The sequence below is a fragment of the Cyprinus carpio genome, chromosome B15 (genome assembly GCF_018340385.1).
Source record: "Cyprinus carpio isolate SPL01 chromosome B15, ASM1834038v1, whole genome shotgun sequence".
NCBI lineage: Eukaryota > Metazoa > Chordata > Actinopteri > Cypriniformes > Cyprinidae > Cyprinus > Cyprinus carpio.
The window spans coordinates 16,402,618-16,419,279 of NC_056611.1; the positions used below are offsets into that span (position 1 = coordinate 16,402,618).

The 16,662-nt window shown below is 36.4% G+C and overlaps 1 protein-coding gene across 1 annotated transcript in view; it reads left to right on the forward strand.

The window, feature by feature from the left end:
• The window catches only part of LOC109103545 (glutamate receptor ionotropic, kainate 4-like), a 329,617-nt gene that overhangs the window by 75,934 nt on the left and 237,021 nt on the right, over positions 1-16,662 (forward strand). Inside the window, exon 2 of the mRNA XM_042740067.1 lies at positions 5,676-5,828. The gene's annotated coding sequence lies outside the window, so the exon portion shown is untranslated. The remainder of the gene's footprint in view (positions 1-5,675; positions 5,829-16,662) is intronic.

Here is a 16,662-nt window from a genome sequence, read left to right on the forward strand (position 1 = left end):
GCAAAGACATCATTATAATGTATTTGCATTTTTATGTTACCACTGTGTCTGCAAAGGCTCTTTTTTTCTTTGTTTGTTTATTTATTGTGATATTCACCAGTAACTTTTGAAGGGTTTCTTGGTGGTTTTCAAGACTGTCCAAAGTAGAGAAAATAGTAAAATCTTACTAGATTTTTTTTTTCTCCATTATTACAGATGTTTTTGCGGCTTAATATTTTTGAAAACCATTATTAATAAAATTATTTGATGTACAAAATAATCAAAAGACAGTATTTAATTGAAATATAGTATATACGGTACCTTATGTAACCCCTTTTTTACTGTAAATTCTGATCAGTTGAATAGTTTTGTGTATTGGTCATGCAATTGATGTTAATAGAAAGATATAATAGATTAAGACATGAATGAATTAATGAATGAATGAATATATTAATTATAAATGAATATATTAATAATACTATAATGCTTTTTTTGTATGATAGACAGTTTTGGTACTATGTTTAGTTACCTCTCGATGTTCAATGTAAAACCATCCTAAAGTAGAACATGTTGTACAGTCAATCGAGTAGTGGTACATTGACCGAATCACATAATCAGAAAGTATGTGTCAAATAAAGCCATGTTTAATTTTGTCTAATCAGAAATAGCTGATTTCATTGAGACAATGCTAATGCGTTCTGCATGTTTGATAAGGAACAGGCAAATGTGATCCGTTAGATTAACTTTAATCTGTTCTAAATCCCCTTGAAGTGGAACAACAGCATGAATACCAATGTATTATTCATCACGACAACAAGCCAGGAACCCCCCCCCCATTACAGCTATTACCTTAATTGCCTTCATACGAGTTTGCTTCTGAAGCCTAATGAACATATCTGTAAATTAAAAATGTTTGATTGGGGAAACAAAATGTTTACCAGTCAGAAAGCCAGTGAATGACATGTTATTCAGTAGATAATACCGCTCCCCCGTCCCGCCCCCAAGATATTTCACGAGTGCTCCTGAAGCTCTTCAATCAGACCTCACATCTCCAGAACCTGCCAAGAAGAATGAGAGCTGATTTTATCTCCAAACCTCAAAGACACTTTCCTTTCAAAGCAGCATTTATGCCTGTCAAAGTATATTCATACAACTTTCCTTCATTTAACAAGACCACTTGGCAACAAAAAAGAAAATTGAATGGAAGCCATTTGATTTATGAAGTCTCTTCATTTTCTAATCTGACTAAATGGAATTGCAAAATAAACATCCCAACTTGTTCACGGTAGAGCCAATGAATAAATTCTTGATGGTCCCACGCAGCCAGAAGATTCTCCCCCAAGGTGGCGTGGACTTGAATTTTCCTCCTTCTTGAATATATCATGGCTTCATTACTTCTATAGTGCTGTGTTATATGGCCTGTTTTCCCATCATCCCACATTGCCATCTCCTCTCCAGCCCCTCAGCCATTGGCATAACTTTTCATCTTTTGTGAGTGCAGGGACAATCGGGATGCTTCATTTACTCTGATGTGTTTCTGCTGGTGGTTCGAGGTATAGAGGATAGTGAGATAAAGAGCGAGAGAGAGTCAGTCCCCAGTGCGGTTGTCTACATTGCTGAGTGGGAAGGTGGCACTGCAGGAGTACTGAGCACACAGACAAACTGTGTCACTGTCTCACTCCTGCCTGGGGCAAAAGGACATGCTTTATGCCTCCAATCTCTTTAAACTGTTTTCATGTGAGATAATTTTCATTTGATGTATTGGATTGTGTGCGTGGTCTGCGAAACTTCTGAATAGATCTGCACCTCTGATCTTTTTGCAGTCAAATTAATACTTTTTTTTCGGCAGGAAAGGGACTTTGAAAATACCGTTTTTGGGAGGACAATTAGGGTTTTCCTTGGAGACCTGACAAAATGTGAAAGTTTAAAGACAGTACCTCAGGATATGGTGGTTTATAAATGGTATTATCAGATGGAAAGCTTTCTTTTAGTATTAATGAGAGTTTGTGAAGTATCTTGAAGTGCTGTCTAATTACCATAGAACATTAATATAGTAATCAGCATCATGTAGCATGGTATATATCTAGAGTTAGTACAGTTAGAGAATCTCATAAGAAAATATATTTTTAGGTAAATTGTTGAAGCCTACATTTTTTTTTACTTAAATAGTTAGCATAAAAATGGATTTATTTGATCAAAGCTTCAGTAAAAACAGTAATACTGTAAAATATTAATCCAATTTAAAATAAGAGTTTTCTATTAGAATATACTTTAAAATATAATTTAATTCTGTGGTGCAAAGCTGAATTTTTTATCAGCCATTGCTCAAGTCTTCAATGTCACACAATCCTTCAGAAATCATTCTAATATGCTGATTTATTATCAGTGTTGGAAACAGATGTGCTGCTTAATTTGTATTTTTTATTTATTTATTTATTTTTGTAACCTGTGATATGTTTTTCAGACTATAAAAGAACCGCATTTATTCCAAATAGAATGATTTTTTTTTTTATAATACAAGTCTTTACTATCATTGTTTTATCAATTTAACACGTTCTTGCTGAAGAAAAAGTATATATTTCTTTAAAAAATAATAATAATAATAAATAAATTAAAGTAAATAAATAATAATAATAATAATAAAAAAAAAACACTGACCCTAAACTTTTGAATGGTATTGTATATTGTTACAAAATTCTAATTTAAATAAATGCTGTTTTTTTTTTTTTTTTATTCATGTGTGAGTGAGTGAGTGAGTGAGTGAGTGAGTGAGAGTGAGAGAGAGAGAGAGAGAGAGAGAGAGAGAGAGAGAGAGAGAGAGAGAGAGAGAGAGAGAGAGAGAGAGAGAGAGAGAGAAACCAAACAGTTATGGCTGCTATGTGATAAAATTCAGCAGGTGTTGAATATACAAAAAGCATCAAATAATTTACAGAATATCATAACACAATAAATACTAATTTGACAAATTGGTTGGTCAGATTCTGTATTTTTAGAGCAGTGAGTTGGATTGGATAAAAGACTGTTTAGTTACAGTACTATGTGCATGTGGGTTTTAAGAGCTGTTGTACTGTATAAACTTAGATATTCTGATTAATAGGTGATGGTAAATGTAAGAGTGCACTTACATAAGCTTGGCTCTCCTGTTAGTCTAGTTGCTTGTTATAACAGCTCACAGGTGGGAGTTGCGAGGTATCCTCAGGTGGCTGTGATGAAAGTGTTAAATGACTGGGTCATCATAAGGAACAGTTTTAATCCTCATCTGAGAAAGGGCAACATTAACATGCAGTGAGTTTACATTAGCGCTCATCTTGTAATTGACATTTACTTTCTCATTTAGTGTAAAATTATGTGGCAGTTTTGCATAGAGGCATGTTTAGAATGCTAATGAGTGTCAGATTCCAGTTAAGGACAAGTAACAAGTTAATTTAGATCCACTCATTATTCACAAAAAGGTGAAACTCTGGCGTATACTTCATCTTTAAAAGCAGTGAGATTTGAGGTCGCATAAAGTTGAATGGCAGGCAGATAAAATATGCACAAAACTATCAGAGCTAGAAAATGTCATGCTGAAGCAGTGGAGAGGGAAAAAGATTGAGCAAGGACAATTTGAAAGCAAAAGCTAAATATAAACAGTAAGGAAATGAAATGAAATATTAAATTGTACTATTACTCAGCCTTGCTTATATGCCAGACACTCTCCGCATTCTAAATTTAAAGTGCTTTTTCTCCAGCATTGATTGTGGAAGGTCATTTTGAGTTACAGAATACATATTTGTGGTTATGTAACAGCTTCATGTAAGTGAAAGTTTTAACAGACTTATGAAGTATTTGCATTGCTTGATGGCAGTACATGCCAGATCCTTTTCAGGGCGGTAATCCAATTTGCTTGTGCCAAGTATTTCAAAGGATACTTCACCCAAACAAAAAAAAAAAAAAAATGTCAGTGTTTACTCAGCCGCATGTTGTTCCAAACCCATACACTGCAATTTTTTTCTTGTGCAAAACAAAAGAAGAAATGGAGGAATATTTCCCTTTAAGCTTGGAAAACAGCACTATTTTTAAAAAAAATATTTTTAATATTTTTTCTGAAATACTTTTCAGATATTTATGTGAGGAATAGACTGAAATAAATAAATTAATATAGGCTATTTTCCTTGCAGTATTTTTTTATTTTACAATTTATTACATTTTTAGAGCTCTGTAAGATTAAAAAAAAATATTTAGATTTATGCTTTTTTGTTTTTCCTGTAATGCAAAGCTGAATTTTCAGCAGCCACTCTATTTTGAAACATTTTTGACACTGATTATAATATGCTGTTATGTAAAATATTTCAAAACATTAGTGTTTTCACTAGGGCTGGGTAAAAATATTGATTTAATCGATTCTCACTTTTACGAAACAATATCGATTCTTAAATCCCAAGTTGAACGGAACATTGTAGTGCTCATCATATCCAAAAAATCGCAATAAGCTTTGTAATTTTTTACTTTTGATATGAAACAAAGTCTCAGATTTTAAATTCTTACCATTTTATTACAGGATTCAAATAATAAATAGCGTTTTGCCGCTGTTTCATGTGGAGTGTCAGATCACAGCGTTGCCAAGTCCGCAGTTTCCCGTGGAATTGGGCTAATTTAACACTGTTGCCGCGGGTTGAAGCAACCCAGCCCCCGGAATGCGAATTTTACCAGGGGAAACCTGCCAAAATAACATGTATTTTATCCCCCGGAATGGGATTTTTACCAAGCCAACCCCCTTTGAAATGCTTTTGGGATAGTTTTGAGCAGCAATTGGGCGAATTTTAATAACAGTTTCAGCACGAAATAAACATGAATAAACATCCAAAGGTATATTAAAAGAATGAGTAAAGCTTACCAAAATCTGTGTCCTGTTTCATGTAATCGCTCTATCAGTGTTTCAACTGAAAAGAAGATTTTTTTATATAAAAAATATAGCAGCTTGTAAACAAAAGAAGTCAGTGTCACATAACGTCACCTCATTTACAGCAGAAACAAACATATCTGACCATAAACTCCTTAGTCAGTTAGAAAAATGAACTGTAATGAGGAGCATTTTGCTAAATATATGCACAATATAACATATTCATTAGAATTTTATACTGTTCTTCAATGTTTAATTTGTTTGAATAAGTCCATTAAATTTTTATGACAGCCACCATTTAAAAGTTTGTTTCAAAAAAACAAATTGGAGTAGAAATATAATTATGTAATTGTGACTTACTGTATACTAACAGACTCTCCTGTATATTTTACATTAGTTACATTAGGTTTAGTTTCTTTTCTTGTGAAAATTTGGCATGTACTGTAACGTTACCTGAAATATATCTAGAATAATTGATGTTGAATCGAATCGAAAGCTTGTGAGAATCAAATCGAATCGTGAAATTTGTGTCAAAACACAGCCCTAGTTTTCACTAGATTTTTGATCAAATAAATGCAGCCTTGGTAAGCATAAGAGACTTTAAAAAAAAAAAAAAACATTAAAATACTTACAAAATTATTGTTATTCCAAACTTTTGACTGAAAGTGCTTGGCTTTAAAACAACATGTGAAGTAAAGTAAATATTTAAATTTGTTGTTTGAACTGTTTTTTTGAACTTGGTGTACACCAAGACAAACAGTAGATTTTTCAGATGCATTGGCATATACACCTGACTCCCTGTCTCTTCCAACAGGTCTTTTCCCCAGCATTTCATACGGTGGGTTTGGGTGGCGAGTGGATGGGACTCTGATGTGGATTGCTGCTCCGGAGCTGAGTGCCCAATACTAGACCAGCAACTTCCTGCGCCTCAGGATGGATTAGAGCTTCACGCCTCCGGAGATCAAAGGTATGAGATGTATAGTAATGAGCTTCCACTCCGCTCTTTCCAATAAGAGCACCACATGCCCACCGTAGTGCGTAGTGTTTGTCTTGAACGCACCGTGGATGGCTATTACTGTCCATTAAATATTTATGAATGTGCCAGAGAGGTGAAGGAGTGTTTGATGTGCTTAATTGTACTGCAGACATTACATTTTTCAAGGCTCGGAAACAATGATAGACTGCAAACAACGCTTGTCCGCTTCAGCACTTTGCATTTTGTTTGGAAACCTGCCATGTTGTGCACACAGAGCCATATGAGCTGGCCAGAATTATTGTGATTATAAATGTAGCACAGATTTATTGCTTGAGGTGAAAGAACGAACGAAGAAGAGAGAGGAGAACAATGCTGCCTTGAGTCACAAAGTTCTCCAGTAACCATGGCAGCCGGGTTTTGACATGCATATAGCTGTCAGCCACTTGATTTTGTGTCTCCTATTTTTCAATTATATTTCAGATGTGTACCTAATTCACACTTAATTCCCCATTAAAATGCAGAAGCCCGATGAGATGAATCAAAGTTCTCTTTACAATTTTTTTTATTCGTTTCAGTGGCTTGAAAATGAGGTGAGGAGATTGTTGGTGTTATACAATGGGTGTTCTAGGACTAGTCAGCGATTTATTGTAAAATGGAGGCTCACAGAGGGAATATGAGACAAGGGCCGGGATCATTCCACGGACTTGTGCACGTCCCGCTGTGTACAGTAAAGAGAGAGAACTTCAGAGAGCTGGTATGTGGCATGTTATTTTATCACTGGAGACACTGAGTGGTCGTGTTCTTGGTCGCTAGAAGCTGTTCCTACAGCTTTATGTTGGATTGTTATTTTTGGGCAGCACAAATGATCTTTCTCATTGGTAAAAAGTGTTTGTTCTATATACAATACACTTATTGTTTCAATTGAATTTTGTCTTAGTGTTTTTTTAAAGGGATCGTTTACCACAAAATTAAAATTCAGTTATCATTTACTCACCCTCATGTTGTTCCCAACCTGTATGACTATGTCTTCTGTGGAACATAAAATAAAAGATATTTAAAGGATTTGGGAACCTAAAAGTTTTGAAAACCATTGACTTTCATTGTATGGAGGAAAACAAATGAAAAACACTGACACATTTCTCAAAAGATCTTCTTTTATGTTCCACAGTTCTGACGGCACCCATTTACTGCAGAGGTGACCAACTGATGTAATGCTAAATGGTTTCCAAATATGTTCTGATAAAGAAACAACCTCATCTACATCTTGGATGGCCTAGGGGGGAGTACATTTTCAGCAAATTTTTATTTTTGGGTGAACTATTCCTTCAAAGGGACAGTTCACCCAAAAACAAAAATTCTGTCATTATTTGCTCACCCTCTTGTTTCAAACCCTTCGTTCATCTTCGCAACACAACTCAAGATATTTTTGATGAAATCCGAGAGCTTTCTGACCCTGCATAGACAGCAACGCAACTGACATGTTCAAGGCTCAGAAAGGTAGTAAGGACATCATTTAAAATAGTCCATGTGACATCAGTGGTTCCACCTTAATTTTGTGAAGCTACGAGAATACATTTTGTGCAGAAAGAAAACAAAAATAACAACTTAATTCAACAATTTATTTATGCGTGAATTAAAATTTTTGGTTGAACTATCCCTTTAAAGGGGATTCCAGTCCTCGTGCCCCCCTGCTCTGCACATTCTGTATGTCTCTCTTATCGCTTCAGACGTTTGTTCTATTCGAACGTAGTGCCCTGCGAAGTGGACATCACAGGATATTCCGCCATGATTCCAGTTCGAATCGAACGTATATGTTCCATTCAACGTGCATTGAAGTGAGCGAGACGTGAATTTAAATTGTATTTATTTACAGAGGTACATGATGTCATACTTGCCCGTGTGTGAAGATGTTGCGCAGTGCAAATCCATGAATGAATGTTCCAAAGTGAGGTAAACAGATTTCCCCTGCTTAGGGAGTAGGGAGCAATGAACAATGTGTAGGGACCATGTCAGTGGGAACACAGTTCATGCACGGAGCTCACTTCTAACGAGCTGATTATCTGAATCAGATGTGTTAACAAAGAAAGACGTGTGAAATATGCAGTGCTGGCGGGCACGAGGACTGGAATGGAGAACCACTGGTGTAGAGTAGCACTTGTTGTTTGTTCTCCTATCACAAATGCAGACATGGTTTTGTTTATGTGGCACAATATAATGCAACGTAACGCTTAAAAACACAGTATACTGTAAGTCATTATAACCCGTAATTATGTCCCTAATGGCAGCAACAAATGGCTCGAGTCTTTTGTAATGGGTTGTATTGTTTTTGTCTTCTGGCGCTGGTATTCTGACCGGGACATGCATCACAGCATAGTAAGGGGTGTCACACACTTGAGGTATTCGGCCAATCACAATGCACTGAATAGCTGGCCAATCAGAGCACACCTCGCTATTCAGACCAATGAGCTTTGTAAAAAACGACGTGTTTCAGAAAGGCGGGGCATAGTGGAGAAACAATAATGTACAGTATGTGAAAAATAATGTGTTGTTTAAACCTTAAACCGCATAAACACATTTCATTGCACCAAATACACCAAATAATGTTCTTTTTAGCAACATCACATGACCCCTTTAAGCATCTTACAGGAAATTGTATGACATAGGACTGTGCAATTAATTGCATACAAGCTAGGCAATATCGTGTTCATAATCGAATGTGATTCATCTGTGAATATGAATGCGATATTGTCTAGCTTGTCAGTAAACTACGGCTCTGTGTATTAAATGCCGCTCCATCTGAAAGCAGGTGATGGTGATTTACAACCAATCACGGAACCGGCTTTACTGATGAGATGCGCATGACAATCGCATGAATGACCCTTTACTATAACATACTATACTGAGTGCTCCAGTCGAGATTTGATGCATTGTTTCACCGCTGCCTGGAATGGACTGCTATATCTACTGCGGTCTGCTCTTTGTGTAAATGTCATTATTGAATATAACTTTCCAAAATGCATCGTTAGCTAGTAATGGCAACACCTCATAAAGCAGTGCCAAGGCAAACAAAACATGGCTTTCTCACAAGCTGGTCAGCCCTTGCAAGACTGGAAAGCATCGTTAGCTAGTAATGGCAACACCTCATAAAGCAGTGCCAAGGCAAAACATAATTGCCTTGCGGCTTCGTATGCAACTGTTTCTTTGTCTGCTTAAATGTTTTTTTTTTTTTTTTTTTTATTATATTAATAGTTACAACTACAAAACAAATGGCCTCAGCTGTTGAAGCATATGGGCTTTATGGGCCTGTTTACATCCGGTAATAACATGTGTCTCAGATGTGTCTCCTGTGTCTGGAGGTGAAGGGATTTTGAGGGGAAAATTTCTGATTGCTTTTTTTTTTTTTTTTTTTTTTTTAAAGCTTTATGCATCTGGAAAATTGTAAACATTGAACATAGTAAAATAATTCTCCTATGTTCACCACGGCTTTGATTAAAAATACATTAAATATAGTCATATTGTGAAATATTATTAGGATTTAAAATAAGTGCTTTTTGTTTTAATTTATTGTCAATTTTTATTTTTCTGTGATCGCAAAAAAGGCTTTTTTTGGCAGTCATTAATCCAGTCGTCAGTGTCACATGATTCTTCAGATGTCATTCTAATATGCTGATTTGATGCTCGAGAAGTATTTCAGGATTCTTTAATGAATAAAATGATCAAAGGAACAGTATTAAAAAAAAAAAAACATTATTAATTTACTCTCACTTTTTGATCATTTTAATGCATCCTTGCTGAAAAAATCTATTTATTTAAAGCTTTTCAATTCATTACAATTTCTTTCTTTCAGAACCCCCAAAAATTAGAACAGTAGAATATATTGAGTATTGGTGAAGAGATATTGTTGAAAAACCTAGCCTAAATCAATCACAAACTGTTATAAAAACCTTTTTTAGTGCTGTCCTCGCCCTCAGATTGCCTGAAATAAATCCTAATACCTGGTGTAAACAGGTTCTGTGTCGTTAATGAATCAGAAATGGTGAATTTACTGCTGACGGTCACCCATTTCTGAGCAGTCGTGTCTTTTTGCTGATCTCCTTCTCTGTGGCTTCTCCACACTGGCCTGATCCTGTTTTGTACTGTTTTAATGCAGCTCCTGTGCTGATGCAATAAACACAGGTTTGTGTGTGTATTTGCAACCGTCGTCTCCCTCACAGCCACAGTTTCCCTCCGTCTTCACTTCCATCCTGCGCACCTGAAAGCTCCAGATAAGCCTCACTGATGCTTGTCTGCTCAGGAGCAGATTACTTTGTAAACTACAGGCACAGTGGAGAGGAAACAAGGGAAGGGAGGGAGGACTCGGCTGACCTGAGCGGGGTAAACGACTGCTGTGCTCTGGTAAAGGTTGGTGGAGTCTGTGAGTGCTGGGCATGTTTGCGATGCCCTATGAGGCCCGACAGTCACTGAGTTCACTGACTCTTCTTTAATGCTGTGAAATCAGCTCTTTTACTGCTGTCATCACACCTTTCCACAGCTGTTGGCTCTTTATTGTTTGATCATTAAAGGAGAGAGAAAAAAAGAGGAAAAATAGCTGTTACAAAATATAATGAGCTGCCTTGCTGCCTTCTGCCAAAATATGGTGTATGGTGTTTTAGGCATCATAATTATATATATACTGAATTTAGATTTATTTCTCTTTTGTTCTGCTTTTCCAAAGGTCTTTCAAATTGTTTTACAAAATATTTATTTTTATTGAATTAAAAACCGTAGTTTCTTTTTAACAGCAATATCTGAAAATCTGCATATAGGTTTGTTTAAAAATATACGAAATATACTAAAGACTGGAGTAATGATGCTGAAAATTCAGCTATGCGGTCACAGGAATAAATTACATTTTAAAATTTATATAAAATAACCTGTTGTTTAAAATTAGAAAAATATTTTACGAAATTACTGTATTTTTGAAAAAAATATATGTGGCCTTGGTGAGCATACAAAATGTCTTTTAAAAACATTGAAAAATCTAACTTTTGAATGGTGGTGTACATATTGCAAAAGTGCTACACAAATTAATTTTGAATGACCTGAAAATTTTTCTCTTCAGATTTGTACATTAAACACCACTTCAATATTGTTTTAAAAGATTCAGTGTCAACTCAGAACAAAAAAAAAAATATAATTTAAAATTAATTTTGTGAATATGATAATTATTATTCATACATTTATTATTTTGTACTGTGTTGACACTGAATCTTTTTAAACAATAAAAGAGTGGTGTTTAATGTATAGATCTGAAGAGAAACATTTGCAAAACATTTTCATGTGTGATGAAATAATAATTTACTTCACTAAAATCAGGTATCTTACAAGGCATCTTAGTTAAACTGTATACATTTTGTGCTGCCAGTGTTGCCCTAAAATCGTGCCTACATAGGTTGCACACTAGAACCTTTTGGAACAGAAGCCAGTGTGCATGTGTGTGCATGTGACAAATTTATCCTTTGAGGCTCTGCTAAGTTGCTCTAGGGCCGTATTCAGGCTTTCATCTTCACTGGCACCGCATCAATTGGGCCGCATTGGTATTCTGCAAGATTTGCTCTTGTTTGAACAGCACTGTGTGCAAAGTTGTCCCAATATTTTACTTTCCAGTTTTGAGAATGTCCAGCTGTTTTGCGGTACCAGAGGAATACAAAACCACAAAGGAGGTCTAAAGGGGCCGACCCGTTCACATTTCTCACACAGCTGTGGAGAAATTAAATTATTGGGTATGTTGTTCATGTCCTTTGCAGAGGAAGTGTATAGACTCAGTCATCCGTGCGTGGCAGTGTGGTTATGTGAGGATAAGTCCTGAAATGGTAGATTCACTTACAACAGTCCGTGCAGACAGCACTCTCTAACACATCGTGTATGCGTTTTTGAATGCAGAAAGACTGCCTTAAAGGGGTCATATGATGCGATTTCAATTTTTCCTTTCTCTTTGGAGTGTTACAAGCTCTTGGTGCATGAAGAAGATCTGTAAAGTTGCAAAGACTAAAGTCTCAAATCCAAAGAGATATTCTTTATCAAAGTTAAGACTCTGCCACACCCCCTAAAACGGCTCGTTCTAACACGCCCCCACATCTCTACGTCACTATGTGGAATATAGTATATATTTGCATAATGCCGCCCAAATTTTCACGCAAAGAAAAAGCCATGGTTTCAGTAACTGCAGTATGTGTTGAAGCAGCCATGTCAAGGAGATGCTGTGTGTATCTAGGTGAAAGCACTTTATTTGGCCTTCCGAAAGTAGATGCATTTAGGAATCTTTAAGATTACTTACAACAGAACAGCAACGCATATTTTGGATGTTTCGTGAACCTAGGAGAGAAGGTAATTCTGACTTTGCTACAATCTGGCGCTTCTGAATCAGCTACTGTAAGTTTTGTTATTAGTTTAAGTAGTTGCTATTGACTGTTCATATGTGGAGTTTTGTGCGTCGTGTATGTGTGTGTGTGTGTGTGTGTGTGAGAGAGAGAAAGAGAGACGGGGTCACACAGTGGAGTCAGCTGTCTAAACTGTTCGTGGCTTGTGTACTGCAAACACATAGGAGCTTCATCACTGTGTCTGTCACGCGACTCTGTTCCCCTTTCGGGCTTGAACTGATGATAAAACTAAGGACATTATTAACTGTCTTTACATTTATTTTGAAAGATGAAGCTTGCGATTATGGAAAGTGGCGTTACATTTCCGACGAGTGCTTGCGGTGTTCGGCCAATCACAATGCACTGGATCAGTTGGCCAATCAGAGCAGACTGTGCTTGTCAGAAAGAGGGACTTTGTAGAAAACGACGTGTTTGAGAAAGGCGGGGCATAGAGGACCTACAATAATGTACAGTATTGAAAAAAAAATTGTTTTTTGAACATTAAAGCATGTCAACATATTCTGTTAATTCTTTAAAAAAGCATCATACGACCCCTTTAAATACAGATCCTCCACCTGCACTAAAACCTTCACCCCAAGCCGCTCTAAGGACAAATGCATACATGATGTAGAGCACTTTTGTAGAGCAATATTCAGATGCTGTTTAAGAATTCAGCATGCAGAAATGATTGAATTCTAAACCTTATCTAGAGAAAGTGGATTTGAAAGAGAATGTTTTGTGCTGTGGCATCCCAAGGCTCAATCTATTAAAGAGGTCATATGACGTTGCTAAAAATAACATTGTTTTGTGTATTTGGTGTAATGCAATGTGTTTATGCGTTTTAAGGTTCAAAAAACACATTATTTTTCACATAATGTACATTATTGCTGCTCCTCTATGCCACGCCTTCAGGAGCAGGGTTGGAGACCACTGGTCTAGTTGCACTTGAGCTTCTACTTACAGACTGAAGACCAGACATATGCCTTTAGGATTTTCTGGTAGAGAGGAGATTTTATGTTTCCCTCAGTTTTTTCCCAGGCCCTGAAGCAGTAATCAGGCCTGGTTGCATCTTTTCCAACTGAGCCCCATTATTTTTGTAGTTTCATGGATTTGGGAATCAGTAACTGCAGGTGTAAATACATTTCCACACAGGCCAGTTGGTCTTAGATAACTTGTTTGCTTCAATAATTAACATTAAAATTTAAAAATTGCATTTTGTGTTTAATCAAGTTGCTATTGTTTTATGCTGGATTTTGTTTTGATTTTTTAAACAATTTACTATGAGATATGCACATTTAAGATCAGGGTCATTGAAGCTGACTAAAAATCACACACACACACAAAAAAAAAAAAAAGAAATCAGGATGGGTCACTTTATGTGTATACTCAATGTATGTATGAACTATATATACAGTGCCGTGAAAAGGTTTTTGCCCCTTTACAGGTTTTTTTTTGCATATGCATGCATTTGTTTGCATATTTGTCACACTTAAAAGATTCAGATAATCAAACTAATTTTAATATTACACAAAGATAATGCAAATAAATACAAAATGCAGTTTTTAAATGGTAATTTCATTTACTAAGGGAAAAAATCTGTCCAAACCTACCTGGCCCTATGTGAAAAATTAATTGCCCCCTCCTGATAAATCATGAAAGAACTGTGATTAACCACATTATTTTTTTAAAGCTGAATTAAATTTCACTAGTCACACCCATTTCCTGATAACTGACAGACCTGTTGAATCAATAAATCACTTAAAATAGAACCTGTCTGACAAAGTGAAGCATGCTTAAAAAACAACACATCATGCCACGAGCTAAAGAAATTCAAGAACAGATGAGAAACAAAATAGTTGACATGTATCAGTCTGGAAAGGATTATAAAGCCACTTCTAAAGCTTTGGGACTCCAGCGAACCATGGTCAGAGCCATTATTCACAAATGGAGAAAACTTGGAACAGTGGTGAACCTTCCCAGGAGTGACTCATCCAGGAGGTCATAAAAGAACCCAGAACAACATCTAAAGAACTACAGGCATCACTTGCCTCGATTAAGGTCAGTGTTCATGATTCGACAATAAGAAAGAGACTGGGCAAAAACAGCATGCACTGGAGAGTTCCAAGGCAAAACCTACTACTGACCAAAAAGAACACAAAGGCTCATCTCACATTTGCCAAAAAATATCTTGATTATCCCCAAGACTTTTGGGCAAAAATTTGATGGACTGAGACTAAAGTTGAACTTTTGGAAGGTGTGTGTCCCGTAACATCTGGCGTAAAACCAAGACAGTATTTCATAAAAAGAACATCATACCAAGAGTCAAACATGGTGGTGGTGGTAGTGTGATGGTCTGGGGCTGGATGACTTGCTATAATTGATGGAACCATGAATTCTGCACTCTATCAGAAAATCCTGAAGAAGAATGTCCGGCCATCAGTTTGTGACCTCAAGCTCAAGCGCACTTATGCAGCAGGACAATGATCCCAAACACACCAGCAAGTCCACCTCTGAATGGCTCAAGAAAAACAAATTTAAGGTTTTGGAGTGGTCAAGTCAAAGTCTGGGCTTAAATCCAATTGAGATGCTGTGGCATGACCTTAAACAGTCCATTCATGCTCGAAAACCCTCCAATGTGGCTGAAATAAAACAATTCTGCAAAGAAGAGTGGGCCAAAATTCCTCCACAGCGATGTGAAAGATTCATTGCCTGTTATCACAAACGCTTGATTTCAGTTGTTGCTGCCGAAGGTGGCAAGACCAGTTATTAGATTTAGGAGAGCGAATATTTGTTTTTTACATAGGGCCAGGCAGGTTTGGACAACTTTTTTCCCTTATTAAATGAAATCATTTCAAAACTGTATTTTGTATTTACTTTTGTATTACTGTATTTACGTATCTTTGTGTAATTTTAAAATTAGTTTGATCTGAATCTTTTTTGTGACAAATACTCAAAAAATAAAAAACAGGAAGGGGGCAAAAACCTTTTCACAGAACTGAATCTGTATGTGTAAAACATACTTTTGTGTATTTTTAAGCACGCCTTAAGGAACATTTATTTGTGAAAAGCAATTATATAAAAACGCATTTGAATTGAACTGAAAAAAATTTCTGTTCAGGTTTAACCATTAATAATGAGTAGAACAAAAGTGTCAGTTTAATACTAAAAATATTGTGGTTTTGCTACAATAAATTCACAAACAACTTGTTATTTCTCAATTAATATTTTTCTTACAGTATGAAAGCTGTGTGAAGAGAAGAAAGCTGATTTTGTTTTGTTTCTCACAAGGGGATCATCACATTTACAAGGTCTTTGGCATGTTATTGTATGGCAAAGCATAAAGATGTATCTTAATTGATATACAAAAAGGGTTTTTTCATACTTTTGGCTGTGTAGTGTATACTGTATGGCTGTCAAAGCTCTACAGGCAATAAGTATTATTACGAAAGAAGCTTTACACACTTAATGGATTGTATTAGCAAAACTGGCACTATATTCTTTACAAAGTAACCGTAAAATCACCTGAAATATACAGTATCTACAGCACAAAACTCTTTTCATGAACTAGAATTTATTTATTTTTTAAGTGTAATTTGATGTGTTTTTAGTTTGGACTAGAAACCAAGCTCTTTCTATATGCATATAAACAGCAGATTTGGAAGATGAGTTGACGATGAGGCCAGCTGTGTTGTTATGGCATGCACTATATAGTGTGGATCCAGAGGGTCTTAGCTGGCAGCGGCAGTGAACCGTGAAGGTTGGCAAACCACACCACATGGGTTCGGTGCTTCCTATGTCATTCATTTCCAATTGGTCGAAGCATTTCTCTTGATAAAAATCCTGAATAGTGTAGCATATGGGTGGTGAGAGGCAGCAAGCTGGAAAGAAAGAGTTGTTTCATCAATTGTGCATCTAAGTGTTTTATGCACAGAAACACATTAAGCTCAGAACTCTTAATTGAATAATGGATGTCCCTGTTTCACCGCAGCTATTTCACTGCAACTCGGTTAGCAAGACTATCCAATCTGAACTCATCTCCTGCCTTTGTGTTTTACCTGCTCTTTACCGTGATACAGAGCAGAGTTGCATTAGTTCAGTCCACCGTGAGCCCAGGCCACGTGAGTGACAGGCTCTTATCAGCGGTCTAGCTGGCTGATGATAGTTCAGTGAGGGTCAGCATGAATTAAAGAGTAGGTAATTAAAATGTCCTGGGTACATGCCATCACTGCTTCGTTTATCTCCTCCTGCAGCCACTAACGGAGATATGTGCTACAAATAAAGAAAGGCCGTGGTATGAATTCCAAGTTCAACAGCATCTTATAGCTGATGCATTGAACTCCCTCCATCATTTGTGTGTTTTTGAGTTTAACAATGCTGAAGTCTCATTGTCCACTTTTATAACCTTTCCCCCCACCGTCTTATTCACA